This window comes from Rhinolophus sinicus, chromosome 3 (genome assembly GCF_057876585.1).
Source record: "Rhinolophus sinicus isolate RSI-liver-muscle chromosome 3, RSI-T2T, whole genome shotgun sequence".
NCBI classification, from domain to species: domain Eukaryota; kingdom Metazoa; phylum Chordata; class Mammalia; order Chiroptera; family Rhinolophidae; genus Rhinolophus; species Rhinolophus sinicus.
Genome location: NC_142503.1, coordinates 169407085 through 169425081, shown reverse-complemented (window position 1 = coordinate 169425081; position 17997 = coordinate 169407085). Strand labels below are relative to the sequence as shown.

Genomic DNA, 17997 nt, shown 5'->3' with positions numbered 1-17997 from the left:
AGGCATGATCATGTGCTGAGAGTGAGAGGGTAGGATCTGGATGGGTTTTGAGGAGAGTTCTATTTCATTGAAACCGTCACTTGTAGGGGGGTGAGGGTGGAGGGGAGAAGTAGGAATTGACCTAGAACAAGAAATGTTCTGAAAGCCACTGAAAGCCCAGTTGGTGCTGGAGGTCATGCATTATCTCATGTGCCTTATATAAATGACTGGGGGTTTTCTCCTCAGTGGTGTGGGCCCAGCAGCCTGACTGTGTAAGGCAAGACAGCCTGTCGAAGGGTCATGGTTTTATCACATTAGTTTAGTAGCGGGACAGAACCAAAGGGAAGGAGGCCATTGGTGATCATCCCTCAAAATCCTTCTTATACCAATGAGATCATTTTATTTTCTCCCTCTTCTTTTGGGTACTATTTTTAAAAAAGTGATACTTGCAACATATTCAAACCCATGATAATGGTGGTGTTCTGAAAATTATTTCTGATGTTTAGATAAAATTCCTACAAGTATTATAATTAGAATTTTCATGCTGAGTACAACAAATTTCTTCTGACGGTTAAAGCAAGTGTCACATAAGGCATATAAATACAATTGAGGTTCCAATTTTAGTAAAAATTGTACTACTTTTATATACCTACATTCCGTGTGGAAACCATCAGTGCTGTTTGCTAGATTCTTGCAAATTATAGCTAACGAATTAATGCTGTATTTCAAAAGGAAGAGAATTACATTGAATTATTGCAATGCCATTTTCTCTTCATTTTTTTTTTGTTTTTCATCAATAGGATTAATATTTTTAAAAATGGTCAGTTGTTTTATTTTCAGAAATTATAATACTTTTATTTTTTACAAATAAAGTAAGCGAGAAAATAGCATTGTTAGAAAAGAGTGTCACACGCTATAGCCACTCCCACCCTAAATCTGTTCTTATTATTTGGAATATATTTAAATGTTACCCAGTTGAAAATTGTGCCTTTGTAGTTTTACTCTACCAGCTGCATACCAAGGACACTACATATGTGTGTCCTTGTGAAGGGGATGAAATATGCATACCAAGAAAGACAGATTTTAATTGTACATAATGTCATCCTCGTAAAAATGAAGATTTCTGTGAGTCTATTATGTTCTCAGATTCATTTAACAAATAACCACTCCCTCGTTGTTGTTCTTGATTAGATGTGGAAAGATGTTTCTTCTGTCAATATTATTAAGATAAACCAATTTCAAAAGTTTTCTTTCCATATGGTGAAGAATAATAAAAGGAAAATAAAGAGGAGGGATGTGAGTCATGTAAACTGGTTACCATGGCTTTGACTGTAGTAATTGATCCATGGTGGACATTACTGCTGTAAAATTATTGATTTGGCTTTCTTGCAACTGTTTTCCCCATAACTCTCAAAGGAGGTAGGATAATCTTATCTACAGGAATCATTAATTCTCAGGCAATGCTTGAAATTCATTAACTGTACTTTAGCAGCTGCTTTATTTTGGCTTTAGTAAAATAAAGATCAGAAGATGATACTTTATTCATACTTTATGTTTCTTGTCCTTGCATACAATCCATTAAGTCCAAAACTATAATTTCATATTAAACAATACAGGTAGATGCCTAGAATAACAATGTATTCTTGCAAAGTCTGAAAAAAAATAAAGACCTGGTTTTCTTGCAAAATGTAGATTATTTTCATTTACTCTTTGACTTCAATAAAATAATATTTATATGACAGTAAGACTAAATCAAATTGAAAATTTGCAGAAAGTCTCTCAGTTTGTAAAGGAAATGCCAGCTAATTAATCAATAACCCCCCAACTTTTAGTATCTTAACACAATAAAATTTTAATTCTCATTTATGTAACAATCCAAAGCAAGTGTTTGGTATGCAGTCTTCCACTGGATGCTTCAGAGATCCAGAATCCTTCCATCTTTTGATGCCATCATTGCCTAAGTGCAGTGGTCCTTTACTTTTCAGCTGACAACAGGAGAGTGGATCTTGCAGGGAAATTATACTAGGTTAGGCCTGGGCACAATGCCCATCATTTCTGCTCACATTTCCTTAGCTGGAGCTCACTCATGTGGCAACTCCTCTCTCTAAAGGAGGCAAAGAAATGTCATCGAGCCTTGTGAAAGGGAAGAAGAGGAAACGGTTTGGTGATAAATTAGTCATCTGCCATAGAGATTGACTCTACATCTTACCCTTCTTCCCGTACTGAGAACACAGGGTAGACAATAGCAAGTGTCATCTAGGCACTGTTTCCAGCTCAAAGGTCAGGATGTCCAGGCAATTTGCAATCTTCTTTCTCAGGGCTGAAAGTCAAAGTGTTTGCTGTGAGACATGTTAAGGTTGAGATGCCTATTAGCTATGTAAGTGGAGATGTTGAGTAAGTAGTTAGATACATGTGGTGTCCATATGTTCCACTCTGTCCAGGACAATTGTCTTGGAATAATTATTAATAGCATCTTTGTCTCCCAAATGTGTTCAGTTTAGATGATAACATTATATGTATATGAGAGTGGAGTTTAGGGAACAGACTATGACTGCATAAAAAATGTTGTTATTCTTTGAGGTATACCTGTTACTTAAAAGGATGGAATCTCAGGTTCTCTGACATTAAGAAATTGGGAAGAGGATACAGACAAGATGACTAAGGCTGGTTATTGGCCAGTGAGTAAGAAGTAAACCAGGAAAATATGGAGGTCATGTAATCTGGAAAAAAGAAGAAATGCTGGCTTCTCTCATGGAACTCGTAGTCTTTCAAGATGGAATGGACATTTTAAAAAGTAAATTAAAAGTTACCTTTCTAGATTAACCTTCTATCTTCTAGTCCCAGGTACCTTTGGCTTCAAGAACATAGAACAATTCAAGGTTCTTGAGATGCACCATGCTCTTACTTTTCTGCACCTTTCTACTAGCTATGTTTTTGCCCATGGTTCCTTCCATCCCTTATTCCTTTGATGAATTCCTATCCATTATCCAAGATCTTGCTCAAAGGTTTGTGAAGCTTTCCCCAAATCTCCATACCAGGCAATGTTATTGGCTTCACACAATTGACTATTATTAGTCACTTCCTCCAAGATCCATTCCATTTTCCTACACCTCTCATCTGATGTGATAGGAATGAGAAATATTAATAACAAACACCAATCAAGAGAATACATATAATGAGACAAGCACTTTTCAAAAGTTCTTTAGATACATCAAAGTATTTATCACCAATATATTACTATCTCTATTTACAAATGAAGAAAATGAGGCACAAAAAGGTTAACTCACCCAGAATCACACAGCTAATAAGTATATGAACCACAATTTGAACCTGGCCAATATGTCACCAGAGTTTATATTCTTATCAAAGCATTGCATGTAGCTTAATAATTAGTATTTTTTTTTTTTTTTTTTTTTTTTTTTTTTTATTAAATTTATTGAGGTGACAGTTGTTAGTAAAATTACATAGATTTCAGGTGTACAATTCTGTATTACATCATCTATAAATCCCGTTGTGTGTTCATCACCCAGAGTCAGTTCTCCTTCCATCACCATATATTCGATCCCCCTTACCCACATCTCCCACCCCCCACCCCCCACCCCCCACCCCCCTTACCCTCTGGCAACCACCAAACCATTGTCTGTGTCTATGAGTTTCTGTTTCTCATTTGTTTGTCTTGTTCTTTTGTTGTTTTGGTTTATATACCACATATCAGTGAAATCACATGGTTCTCTGCTTTTTCTGTCTGACTTATTTCGCTCAGCATTACACTCTCAAGATCCATCCATGTTGTCACAAATGTTCCTATATCATCTTTTCTTACTGCCGAATAGTATTCCATTGTGTATATATACCACAACTTCTTCATCCATTCATCTATCGAAGGACATTTTGGTTGTTTCCATGTCTTGGCCACTGTAAACAAAGCTGCAATGAACATTGGAGCACACGTGTCTTTATCTCTAAATGTTTTCAGATTTTTTGGGTAGATACCCAGGAGAGGGATTGCTGGGTCATATGGCAATTCTATTCGTAATTTTTTGAGGAACCTCCACACCGCCTTCCATAACGGCTGCACCAGTCTGCATTCCCACCAACAGTGTATGAGGGTTCCTTTTTCTCCACAGCCTCTCCAACATTTGTTACTATTTGTCTTGTTGATGATGGCCATTCTGACTGGGGTGAGGTGATATCTCATTGTGGTTTTGATTTGCATTTCTCTGATGATTAGTGATGTTGAGCATTTTTTCATATGTCTATTTGCCATTTGTATGTCCTCTTTGGAGAAATGTCTCTTCAAGTCCTCTGCCCATTTTTCAATTGGGTTGTTTGTTTTTTTGTTGTTCAGTTGCATGAGTTCCTTGTATATTCTGGATACTAGCCCCTTATCGGAGGCACTGTTTGCAAAAATCTTCTCCCATTCAGTTGGTGGCCTCTTTATTTTGTCAATGGTTTCTTTTGCTGTGCAGAAGCTTTTAAGTTTCATATAGTCCCATTTGTTTATTTTAGCTTTTACTTCCATTGCCTTTGGAGTCAAATTCATAAAATGCTCTTTGAACCCAAGGTCCATAAGTTTAGTACCTATGTTTTCTTCTATGCAGTTTATTGTGTCAGGTCTTATGCTTAAGTCTTTGATCCATTTTGAATTAATTTTGGTACATGGTGACAAATAGCAGTCCAGTTTCATTCTTTTGCACGTGGCTATCCAATTCTCCCAGCTCCATTTATTGAAGAGGCTGTCTTTGCTCCATTGTATGTTTTTAGCTTCTTTGTCAAAAATTATCTGTCCATATTTATGTGGTTTTATTTCTGGGTTCTCAATTCTATTCCATTGGTCTATATGTCTGTTTTTCTGCCAATACCATGCTGTTTTGATTATTGTGGCCCTGTAGTACAGGCCAAAGTCAGGAAGTGTGATACCTCCATTATAGTTCTTTTTTCTTAAGATTGCTTTGGCTATTCGGGGTCTTTTGTGGTTCCAAACAAATCTGATGATTTTTTGTTCTATTTCTTTAAAATATGCCATTGGGATTTTGATGGGGATTGCATTGAATCTGTATATTGCTTTGGGTAATATGGCCATTTTAACTATGTTGATTCTTCCAATCCATGAGCACGGAATGTCTTTCCATTTCTTTGTGTCTTCTTCAATTTCTTTCAGAAAAGTCTTATAGTTTTCAGCATATAGGTCTTTCACATCCTTGGTTAAGTTTATTCCTAGGTATTTTATTCTTTTTGATGCAATTGTAAAAGGAATTGTTTTTTGTATTTCTTTTTCTGAGATTTCATTGTTGGTATATAGGAAGGCAATGGACTTTTGTGCGTTGATTTTGTAGCCAGCAACTTTACTGTATTCGTTGATTGTTTCTAATAGCTTTTTGGTGGAGTCTTTAGGGTTTTCTATATATAGCATCATGTCATCTGCAAAGAGTGATAATTTAACTTCTTCATTCCCAATTTGGATGCCTTTGATTTCTTTCTCTTGCCTGATTGCTCTGGCAAGGACTTCCAACACTATGTTGAAAAGCAGAGGTGATAGGGGACATCCCTGTCGTGTTCCTGAACGTAGAGCAAAGGGCTTCAGTCTTTCTCCATTAATTATGAGATTAGCAGAGGGCTTGTCATATATGGCTTTTATTATGTTAAGGTATTTTCCTTCTATACCTATTTTATTAAGTGTTTTAATCATAAATGGATGTTGTATCTTGTCAAATGCTTTTTCTGCATCAATTGATATAATCATATGATTTTTGTCCTTTATTTTGTTTATATGATGTATCACATTGATGGATTTGCGTATGTTGAACCATCCTTGTGCCCCGGGGATGAACCCCACTTGGTCGTGATGAATAATCTTTTTAATGCATTGTTGTATTCGATTTGCTAGAATTTTATTTAGGATTTTTGCATCGGTATTCATCAGAGATATTGGTCTGTAGTTTTCTTTTTTTGTGCTGTCTTTACCAGGTTTTGGTATCAGGGTAATGTTGGCCTCATAAAATGTGTTGGGGAGTACTGTTTCTTCTTCAATTTTTTGGAAGAGTTTGTGCAGAATTGGTATTAGATCCTCTTTGAAGGTTTGGTAGAATTCACTAGTGAAGCCATCTGGTCCCGGACTTTTGCTTTTGGGAAGGTTTTGGATGACTGATTCAATTTCGTTACTGGTGATCGGTCTGTTTAGATTTTCCAGTTCTTCATGGTTCAGCCTTGGAAGGCTATATGTTTCTAAGAACTTATCCATTTCTTCTAGGTTGTTGAATTTGGTGGCATATAGTCCTTCATAGTATTCTTGGATGATCCTTTGTATTTCTGTGGTGTCCGTGATAACTTCCCCTTTTACGTTTCTGATTTTGTTAATCAGTGTCTTCTCTCTTTTTATCTTAGTAAGTCTAGCCAAGGGTTTGTCAATTTTGTTAATCTTCTCAAAGAACCAGCTCTTTGTCACATTAATTTTTTCTATTGTCTTTCTGTTCTCTATTTCATTTATTTCTGCTCTAATTTTTGTTATTTCCTTTCTTCTGCTGACCTTGGGTTTTACCTGTTCTTCTTTTTCTAGTTCTTTAAGGTGTAACATGAGGTTATTTATTTGGGAATTTTCCTGTTTCTTGAGATAGGCCTGTAATGAGATAAATTTCCCCCTTAAAACTGCTTTCGCTGCATCCCAAAAATTTTGGTAGGATGTATTTTCATTGTCATTTGTTTCTATGTATCTTTTGATCTCTCCTCTAATTTCTTCTTTGACCCAGTCCTTCTTTAAAAGTATGTTGTTTAGTCTCCATGTATTTGTGTTTTTTCCCCGCTTTCTTTTTACAGTTGATATCCAATTTCAAAGCCTTGTGATCAGAGAATATGCATGGTATGATTTCAATCTTTTTAAATTTGTTGAGACTGATTTTATGTCCCAATATATGGTCTATCCTTGAGAATGTTCCATGTACACTAGAAAAGAATGTGTAGTCTGATGTTTTAGGATGAAGTGCTCTATAAATGTCAATTATGTCCATTTCATCTAATGTGTCATTTAGGGCTACTATGTCGTTATTTATTTTCTGTTTGGATGATCTATCCATAGCTGTCAATGATGTATTTAAGTCCCCTAGTATAATTGTGTTTTGGTCAATTTCTCCCTTTAGTTCTGTTAGTAGTTGCTTGGTGTATTTCGGTGCTCCCTGACTGGGGGCATAAATATTGATGACTGTTATGTCTTCTTGTTTTACAGTCCCCTTCACCATTATGAAATGTCCATCTTTGTCTCTTGTTATCTTTTTCACCTTGAAGTCTGTTTCATCTGATATCATTATGGCTACACCTGATTTTCTCTGGGCACCATTTGCTTGGAGTGTCAATTTCCACCCTTTCACTTTGAGTCTATGCTTGTCCTTGTAGCTGAGATGTGTCTCTTGGAGACAGCATATGGTTGGGTTTAGTTTTTTGATCCAATCTGCTACTCTGTGCCTTTTTATTGGTGAGTTCAGTCCATTTACATTTAGGGTGATTATTGATATGTGAGAATTTCCTGTCATTCTATCTTTAGTTTTCTGGTAAGGCTGTGTCTCCATTGTTTCTTTGCCTTTTTGTTGTTGTCTATTATTTCTGTGTGGTGGTATTCTATGATGTTTCCCTCTGTTTCTTCTTTTATTTCAGTATATATTTCAGTTCTGGATTTTTTTTGAGTGGTTACCCTTAAGTTTATGTAAAAGTAAGTTTGATATTTAGAGTATTCCATTTTCTTCAGCACGCTTACTTTCTCCATTCCCATATTCCGGTTCAGGCCTTTATTCTCCCCCTTTTTGAGTTTTGGTTGCCACAAATTGTCCCTGTTGATGGTGGTCGAATAGCCTCCTTTAGTATTTCTTGTAGTGCAGGTCGTGTATTAGAAAATTCCCTCAGCTTCTGTATGTCTGGAAAGGTCTTTATTCCTCCTTCATATCTAAAGGATATCTTTGCTGGATATATTATTCTTGGCTCATGATTTCTCTCTTTCAATAGTTTGAATATTTGGTTCCACTCCCTCCTGGCTTGTAGAGTTTCTGCTGAAAAATCTGATGATAATCTAATGGGCTTTCCTTTGTAAGTTACCGTCTTCTTTTCCCTGGCTGCCTTGAGGATTCTTTCTTTGTCGTTGATTTTAGACAGCTTCAGTACAATGTGCCTTGGAGAAGGCCTGTTGGGATTGAGGTAACTAGGTGTTCTATTTGCTTCTTGGATTCGAGGGTCCAGTTCTGTCCACAAATTTGGGAAGTTCTCATCGACGATTTGTTTGAATATATTCTCTGTTCCCTTCTCTCTTTCTTCTCCTTCTGGTATGCCCATTATTCTTATATTGCTCTTTCTGATGGAGTCAGAAAGTTCTTGTAGAGTTCTTTCATTTCTTTTAAGTCTCAAGTCTCTTTCTTCTTCTATCTGTGTCATTTCCAGGTTTCTATCTTCGATGTCACTGATTCTTTCCTCCATCTGGTCAACTCTACTACCTAAGCTGGTTATTTCATTCTTAATTTCTTCTATTGAGTTCTTAATCTCCAGAAATTCTATTTGGTTCTTTTTTAAAATTTCAATCTCTTTCGTAAAATGCTCATACTGTTCTTTAATTGAGTTTCTGAGTTCATTTAACTGCCTATCTGTGTTTTCTTGTATCTCGTTGAGTTTTTTCAGAACTGCAGCCTTGAATTCTCTGTCATTTAAGTCACATATTTCTGTATATTTAAGTGCCTTTTCTGGAGATTTTTCACTTTCTTTCTGAGCTATCTTGTTGCCTTGGTTACTCATGGCGATTACTGGTTTACTATTTCTCTTCCTAGACATCTACAGGAGTGACTTCTGCAACAAGTTGATAGGAAGAGGTCTTTCTTTTGTTCAGCAGTTCTGTTTACTCCTGCAGGGAACCGCCCAGATAGGTGGGGCCAGGGGCGGGGTGAGCTGTGAGAGGTGGCCCAGAGCAATGGCAGCGACCACCACCACAGCCTGTCCTGCTTCCACAGCTCTCTTCCCTTTGCCGGAACTAGTTGGGCTGTGGATTTGTGTTTGTGGGCCACAGTTCTCAAATATAGCAAATTTTCTGTTGTTTTGATCTGACACTGCTACTGTTTCGCTTCTAGCACCGGGCAGGTGGGGGCGGGGCGAGCTCTGAGAGGGGAGGGAGGGGGCGGCTAGTCTCAGTGCCTAAGGCTCCGTTCTCTGCTCGGCAGTGCGGGCTTAAACCACCGTTTTCAGCCTTTTTCCCTCAGTCTTTTCTCCGAGGTCTCTGCCGTGAGCGTTGGGTTCAGCCGTGTTATATGCTGTCCCCTCAGCCCTGTGGAGCCCTGGCGGAGCCCTAGCAGACCGATCTCCCGCAGCTGCGGTAGTTCCGGGAAGCAGCGAGCTCGGCGCACTGAGCTGGGTCTGAGTCCTGCGCCCGCGGAGCTGCGTCTCCGCCCGCTTCTCACTTTCCTCCTCCCCCCGCTCGCGCGCGCGAATCTCCCACCTGTAGGTGATTTCAGTCGGTAGTGGGCCTCTTCGTCTTGCCTGTCTGCTGTGCAGGGAGTCCTTTGTGGAGTTTTTGTTGTTCGATTCTTTGTAAATTCCAGGGGAGCTTTACAGAGGCTCACCTCACTCCGCCATTTTTCCGGAACTATCAATAATTAGTATTTTAATAAAAATTGTTGTTTAGATATTTTAACTTAAAACCTTAAAAATGTACATTCAATTACTAATGTTTTGAGGCATTAATAATCTTTCCTATGTAAAACATACCATAAGATAGCCTCTGAAATTTCCAACTTTGGTTTCTTTAGAATGAACGAGACTGTACTGATAAACATATATACAACTACCTATTAATAAGCATATGACTCAACTGATGGAAGTAGGGGTTCACAGGTTGACCAGTTTAGAGGATCTGGTGTGCTGTGGCCATTAGTCAGTGTGTTTGCCAAGGAGAGTGGAAGGTGATGATCAAGCTAGTCATGTTGATTAAGTGAAGGTCAATTAAAGAGGCTCTAGTCTGTTTAGTATTGTATGCATTTGCACATCTTGTTGCAAATCACCTGTTTGTGTACCTTCATTCTTTATCACACTGTAAGCAGCAAGCTGTATCCTCAGTAACTACAAGCCTATCCTGCATGTAATAGGGGCTCCTTTAAATCTTTGATGAACTAATACACTGAATTACTCCATTGCATTGCAGTAACAGGCAAATGAAAGGGTCTACCCCTGCTACATCCTTGAGGATGGGACATGGTCTATTTAAGCAAACTTCAATTGAAATATAGCTCATAGAGTACTTGATGAATTTTTCCAAACTGAACACATCCACATAACCAGCATCTCGCTTGAGAAACAGCACAGGAATCATGTCAGAAGCCCATCGCATGCTCCATTGCATTCATAACACCCCACCACCCAAGATTTAGATACTGTATAGACTTAATATTTTAGATTAGTTTTGCCTCATTTTTTGATTTTTTGGAGTTGAATAAGTGGAATTATACAATATGCAATCATTTGCATCTGGCTTCTTTCAGTATTATTTTGTGGGAATCACTCGTGTTGCTGTAGTTGTGGTTCATTAATTTCATTGCAGTGTTTTCTACTGAATGAATGTACTTCAACTTAAACAATCTACTCTTGAACATTTGGGTTTCCAGTTGGGACTATTATGGACAGCTTTGCTACAACATCTTTGTAGGTGCCTTTTTATTTACATATGTAGAGATATTTTTTGGAGGGGGTATATACCGAAGAGTGAAATTCTGGAATCTAGTTTATCTTTAGCTTTAGTCAATACTCATAAGTTTTCCAAATGGTTGTATGAATTTGTACATTGACAGGCAGTTGATGAGAATTTAGTTTTTCTACATCTCACCAACACTTGTTGTTTTCGATTTTAGCTATTCTGGTGAGTGTGTAAAGGTAATACACTCTGGTTTTAAATTGTACTCCCTTTGTGCCTAATTAAGATGAGCACTGTTCCATCTATTTAATGGCCATTTATATAACATTTTTTTTGGGTATAATGCTCATTTTTCTATCGGACTTGTCTTTGTTCTTAATGGTTTGTAACAATTCTTTATATATTCTGGACATGAGTCCTCTTTTGGGTATTTGTGTTGAATATATCTCCCTTCACTCTGATTTGTCTTTTGATTCTCTTTGTGGTATCTCTCAAAGAAAAAAAAAGTCTTAATTTTAATCTAGTTTCACTTACTCTTTTTTCCCCTGTATAGGTTACCACTTTTTGTTTTCTGTATACGAAATCTTTTCTTATCCCAAAGTATTAAAGATATTTTCTTATACTTTCTTTTCATAGGCTTATGGTTTTTACCTTCCATATTTGGATCGGCAGTCTATTTAGAGTTGACTTTTGTGTATAGTGTGAGATAAAGGTCAAGATATATGAACCAGGAAGTGGGTCCTCACCAGACACAAATCTGACAGTGACTTGATCTTGGACTTCTCAGCTTCCAGAACTTTCAGAAATAAATTTCTGCTGTTTATAAGCCACCCAGTTTATGGTATTCTGTTATGACTAAGACATGTGCTAATACTGCACTATCTTAATTACTATAATTTTTAATAGTAAAATATGGACATTATATGTCTTTCAGTCTTTGACTTCTGAATTAGTATTTCTTTGGCTAATGTGCTCTTTTGCATTTCCATATAAATTATAGAATGAATATGTTAGTTTTTTCAAAAAATTCTACTAGGATTTTAATTTGGATTATAATAAATCAATGTATCAATCAAAGAAGAGTTTTTTCCACCTTAACAATAGTCAGTCTTCCAAACCATAAACATAGTTATCCTGCATTTATTTAAGTCATTTATTTTTGTGTTCTCTATGCCTAGTAAGTACCTGGAGATCAGCTGACCCTCAAAAATATGAACTCTCATATTCTCTGTCCTTCCACTCTTACGTCCAAATCAACTATGAACTCTCATATTTTCCCCATTTATTTAATGTGATCCTCAATTAAAAATACTTATTTATCTCCTCAGAGATTATATTTCCCTCAGAGCCAAAACTCTCTGAATGTCATCTCTAATATCATCTGTGCTTTCTAAGAAAACAAGACAGAAACTCTTCTCAATTTACTCTTATTGTTATTTATGTTAGCAGAACACAGTCCTTCAATCACAGTAATATATAGAATATGAGGTTCTTTCATCCAAGGATAACACTGGCTAATGATAATGAGAATGTGATAGTGGGAGGTCTATCTGACGACATAAAGATACTTCCAAATAGAATAAATCACAGATACGTATGTTTTAATTAATAAATAATAGGTTTGGTAATAATTATATGGATATATTTATATAGAAAGCTTCAAGTAAAGGGATCATATATTTAATACCCTCTAATACTCATATACAATTTTTCACAATTTGTGCCCCAGTAATGTGCAGAGTTGAGATCTCTTTAACCAGACTTTCCAATGATGACAGCTCAGACTTCTCTTCCAAGGGCTTCTGCTGGCTTTGTGTGTGTGCATCCATGTTTGTGGACAAGTGTGCGGTCATATCTTAATCATTTAAACAGCTCTACTCTTTTTTAAATTGTAGGTTCTAACTCCTGGCAATTGCAACACTAAAGAAACAGCCACATAGCTTATTATACTCTTCTCTGACTAGAATAACTAATTACAGTTCAGCACTGTAGGGACAGAGTTATTAGCTAATCCTCAACTCTAGACACTGCAATTCAATTACTAGCCAGCAATGTTTAGAAGCAGAAACCTTGATAATTAACAGCAAATTTTCATCTTTTCTCAGCACAGCATGTGAGCAGTTGCCTCAAGAAGAAACAAAATCAAAACACAAATAAAAGCCGCACATGTATCATAGATCTATAATTATTACTGAGGGTCACAGAAGCCTCAGCAGGGTTTGAGAAAAGGAATTTTTGACACCTATAAAATGAGGCATGTGTGCTACCATCTAGTAAGAGGTTGTGTTAGGAATACTTTAAAGAGCATAAAGTAGATAGCCAGTCTTATTTCAAAGTATTTTTTTTTATATTTTAGCGTCAAGTACCAATGTCTTATTTCATGTATTTGAAGAAAGTTAATGCTGAAAAGAAGTAAGTCCAGCACCATCATCACTATTTAAATAAAAGAACTAAAGTCCAAAAAGATTATGGGACTTGAGCACAAGGTCACATGGATAATTAGAGCCCTGGCTGGGACTGGAACTCCAATCTCCAATGACCCATCATTGCTCTTTCCCCCAGACCCCCCGAAGCATCAAGTGTCCTGCAAAGAAAGTTCTCAAATTGGAAGTGGCACTAATCACTAATTCTGCTTCTAGTAGCTGTTTACTAAATTAAACATAAAATAGTGTATATGGTACATTACTTTCTACTCCGAAAGGCAAGGGCAGACTGTCTCCTTTGCATTATCTAAATGTATTAAACAAATTCTTCTGTTGGAATAGAGCAGGGATGGTCCAAAGAGGCAGAGCAAAGTCACTGGCATGTCTGTTTTTGCTTCTTATGGAAAGTTAAAAAATCCAAGTGGTGAATGAAACAGGAGAGATTTCTGCCCCAGAATTTGGTTATTTTACAATCAACAAATACTTAGAGATTCCCATCTCAATTTATCTGGGTGAGCACGTCCTATATTTATGTCACTCGTTAGATTCAACATAAGCTATTGATGTCTATTGTGCAAGGAATAGCTACTTCATCGTGATAAAATAGAGAATTATTTACCTTAAATAGATAGGTAAGTACACCTGATGTGTAGAAAGGCTGCGTGGCTTGGCCAAATTTATACGGGTGGTCAGTGTCAGAGATTTTACACAAACTCTTGCCTCCTGACTCGCAGAGTCGTCTTTTTTTAATAAAAATTGCTGCACAGTTTTAATCTAGAAATAATAGATATGGCCTGGGGGAAATGGAGAGTGAATTTAGAAACTGGGAAAAGTAAGTTCTAGGTCCAACTATGAATTACTGGCTGTACGTCCAAGTGCCTAATCACTTTAACTCCTCTGAGTTTCAGCTATCAAATTTCACAAAATTAAGAAATACCCTAGAATTATTCCATTTTATGTACACTTGAGGCTACCTGTAAAAGATTGAAAGAGTAAATATATAATCTAGACTAGATATACATTTCTAAGTCTTTCTAGAAGATAACACTCGAATAGAGAAAAACTATATTTCCCAGCAGTGAAGAATTTGTATGTGTGCTATTGAGTAAAAGCTGCATTATTGTTTTAGAAATCAAATGCAAAAATTCCACATGTATTTAAATAAATATACCAGAGTTGGCTTTGCAAACGAAAGCTATAGAAATTGCTTTCATTATGGAAAAAATATCTGTAAGGGTATTGTCACTGCCCTACCTCAGTAATTGTTCTCCCTGAGGCACAGCAATTATCTTACAAGGCAAAAGCTAAAACCACATATTAGATGTGTTCCTGGGGACAAAGGAATAGTATCAAATGAAATCTAATAGGGTAATATAGTTGAAAGTGTATTGTAAAGTACAAAACAAAATTACACATAACATTAGGAATGCCGGCACGGAATAGTGGAAGGAACGTTGGAATTGACATTAGGAAATAGATTTCAGTCCCAGCATGGCCAATTACTAGCTAAGTGAGCTTATGCAAGTCACAGAACTTCTCTGACCCTCATCTGTCAAATAGGGATTATAATAATTGCCCTGCATGATTTATAGAGTTCTGGGGAGAAAGTGAGGGATCATATACTAAAAAGTGCATTGTAAAATGTGTTGCGTTTGCCAAATGTTAAATAATGTTGTTTTCTACTTATATACTGAAGAGTCCTATTACATATTCATATGTATAATCTTCTGTGTATTAAACTTCCAGCCTAGAGTCATAACTTTTGGCATATGCCATTATTAAAGTAATTCAACCTCCTTTATCATTTAATGTCTTTCTCCCAGGCCTTTGATCCTTAGATCCTTTTCATCTCTAAATTTAGATCAGGAATTAATTCTTAAGTCAAAGTAGCCTAGTCTACTCAAGTCCAATAGACCCTGGTTGGAAATTCTGTTTTGTCACTCATTGGGTGTATAAACTTGGGGAAGATTTTTAAATCTCTCTAAGCCTTAGTTATTTTCATCTATAAAATGGACTGTTGTGAACATTAAGTGAACAAATAATCCACGGGAAACACTTAGTACAATTCCTGTAATCCTGGGATGTTTGTTGCAATGATTCCAAGATGAAAACATGTGGAAGCAATCACTATTGTGACCAGAATAATTATGTTCTCAAGACAGTGTGGTCAGATGGTTCATTTATGGCACTCAGGCAATACTGCGGGCTATAGTCTTGCATTCCCAACAAAGCATAATGCTGATGGTTTTATTAGTTTTGTTTCTTTGAACTTGAGTGTACCAAAAATTCTATGCTAAGAACTTAGAAATAAAACAATTTAATTCTTCTAAATTTTCAAATGCTAACAAATAGATGGCAATTGCAGTGTTACTGGATATTAGCTTAAATGCCAATAGTGAGGCTCTGCCACCATTTATTCTACAATATGTGGCATTGACTTAGCAGGAGTGGAAATAAATAAGGAAATTGATATTCGAGACTTGGTAGGATGGAGACAAATATTTTTCAGTGACAAAACATTTAGTGAAGTTGCTACCTGTGATTGCCTTCTGATGGTGTAGTTCTTTTGGAAGATGTTGGAAAGCAGAACATTAGTTGGGGGGGTTGTGACTGGCTACATTTAGCAAGGCATGAAAAGAAACAGGTGATCTTTAGACAAGAGTTGACTGGCTTGTAAGCAAGTATGGGAAAGAATCGAGAATGGGAAAAAGCAGAAATAAGATTGAAAGTCATTGTACAAAAAAGTCCATTATCACTCAGTTTTGTGGCAAAGATCAGATGTGACCTCCCACCAAGCCTGCTGGCTTCAATGTAGCTGCCATTATGGAGAAAGACAGAGTCATGGTACCAAGAAAGCAAAGGATTAAATTAGGCTTGAAAATTACATCTATGAAATAACTTTTTGTGAGGTTCCAGGTATGTGGAATTGACAGTAAACATACCAGAAATTGAACGAAAATTTCTGAGAGCATTACATTTCCACAGAAACCACATGCTTGGTCTTAAAAAATTGTCTTTCTAGTTTGTAGGCCACCATGCCAGGCTTCCCCAACTCAGAAAATGGCACTACCATTTATCCTTTTGCTTAGTCTAAAGGGAGACTTTTTTTTTAATTACTCTTTTTTCCTCAGATTGTTCATCCAGCCTATCTGCAAAGCCTGTCAGTTTTATAGGCAAAAGAAATCCAGAATCTGACCACTTATTACTACCTACATTTCTACCCCCCCCGGTCTGAGTCACTAGTATGATGTCTCACCTGAACTACTCAAAAAGCCTCCAAATTGGTTACTCTCCTTCTATCCTTTCCCCCTTCCAGTTTATTTTTCCCACAGCAGCCTGAGAAATCCTTTTAGAGTAGAAGTGAGATCATGTGAATCCTCTGCTCCAAACTCTTCCATGATTTTCCTTCACATTAAAATCCTAAGTCCCTGGCCTCCTATCCAATCTCCTCTCCAGTCCTTCTCCCCATGTTTATTAAGTGGTGCCCACTCTTTCCTCCTTACTGTTTCTCAAACATGAAGACATTCTCTCACCTTACAGTTCCCTCTCCCCACGGCTGTCTTCATGGCCCACTTCTTCATTCCATGACTATCTCTGCTCGCATCACTTCCTTGTAGACACCCAGCCACTCTACCATCACTATGCCCTTACACTCTATTTTTCTTCGTAGCCTGCATCACCACGGGACATTATATGGAATGTCTAAGGGTTTTTGTTTTGTTTACTGATGTACACTAACTCAAAAACAGTCTTGAACCTAGTAGGTGTTTTACAGTTATTCATAATGTGAATGAATATCTTGTTTGCTGCTGCATGCCACCATGAGTAAGTGTCACAAAATCATGCTGTTAGGGTATAGGATAGGATGGACCCAGTTCTACCTGGGGCAGTCAGTGAAAGCCTCTGAGCAGGGCCAATGTCATGGATGTTCCACCTGAGCAGTCATGCAAGGCCTCCTTAGAAGCGCCCTGCTCTTGGTTTAAAGCTCTGCTGTTGCTGTCATGAAATTCTTAATAACTTTGAATAAGGATCCTGCTTTTTTTAAATTGAGATATAATTCACACACCATGCAATTCACCGTTTTAAAGTATAGAATTCAATGTTTATTTGTATATTCAAAAAGTTGTACAATCAGCATCACTGTCTAATTCCAGAACATTCTCACCACCCTCAAAAGAAACCCCGTACGTATTAGTAGTTATTCACCATTTCCCACTTTCCCCATTCCCTGGAAACCATTACTTTGCCTGTTCTGGATGTTTCACATAAGTAAAATCGTGTAATATGTGACCTTTTGTGTCAGGCTTCTTTCACTTAGTATAATATTTTCAAGGTTCATCCATGTTGTAGCATGTATTAGGTTGGTGCAAAAGTAACTGTGGTTTAAAAGGTTAAAAATAATTGCAAAAACCATAATTACGTTTGCATCAACCTAATAGTACCTCATTCCTTTTTATGGCTAAATAATATTCCATTGTGTGGCTAGAGCACTTTTGTTTGTTGACTCATCAATTAATTGATATTTGGGTTGTTGACTATCATAAATAATGCTGCTATGAATATTTATGTGCAAGTTTTTTGTGCGAGTGTTTGTTTTCATTCCTCTTGGATATATACCTAAGAATGCAATTCCTGGGTCATATGGTTACTCTGTGTTTAACTTGTTGAGAAACTGCCAAGCTGTTTTCCACAGAGACTGTACCATTTCATTTTCTATTCCTTGCAGCAATGTGTGAAGGTTCAAATTTCTCCACGTTTTCCCAACATTTGTTATTTTCTATTATTAATAACACTTCGTGTTTTTTGACTATAGCCATTCTAGAGGATGTGAAGTGCATCTCATTGTAGTTTTGACTTCATTTTCTGAATGACTTAATGATGTTGAGTATCTTTTCACATGTCTATTGGGCATTTGTATGTCTTCTTTGGAGAAATATGTATTCAAAT

The 17997-nt window shown here is 36.9% G+C and overlaps 1 protein-coding gene across 1 annotated transcript in view; it reads left to right on the top strand.

Moving 5' to 3' along the window:
• The window catches only part of KCNH5 (potassium voltage-gated channel subfamily H member 5), a 280910-nt gene that overhangs the window by 246954 nt on the left and 15959 nt on the right, over positions 1 to 17997 (top strand). The window lies entirely within an intron of this gene.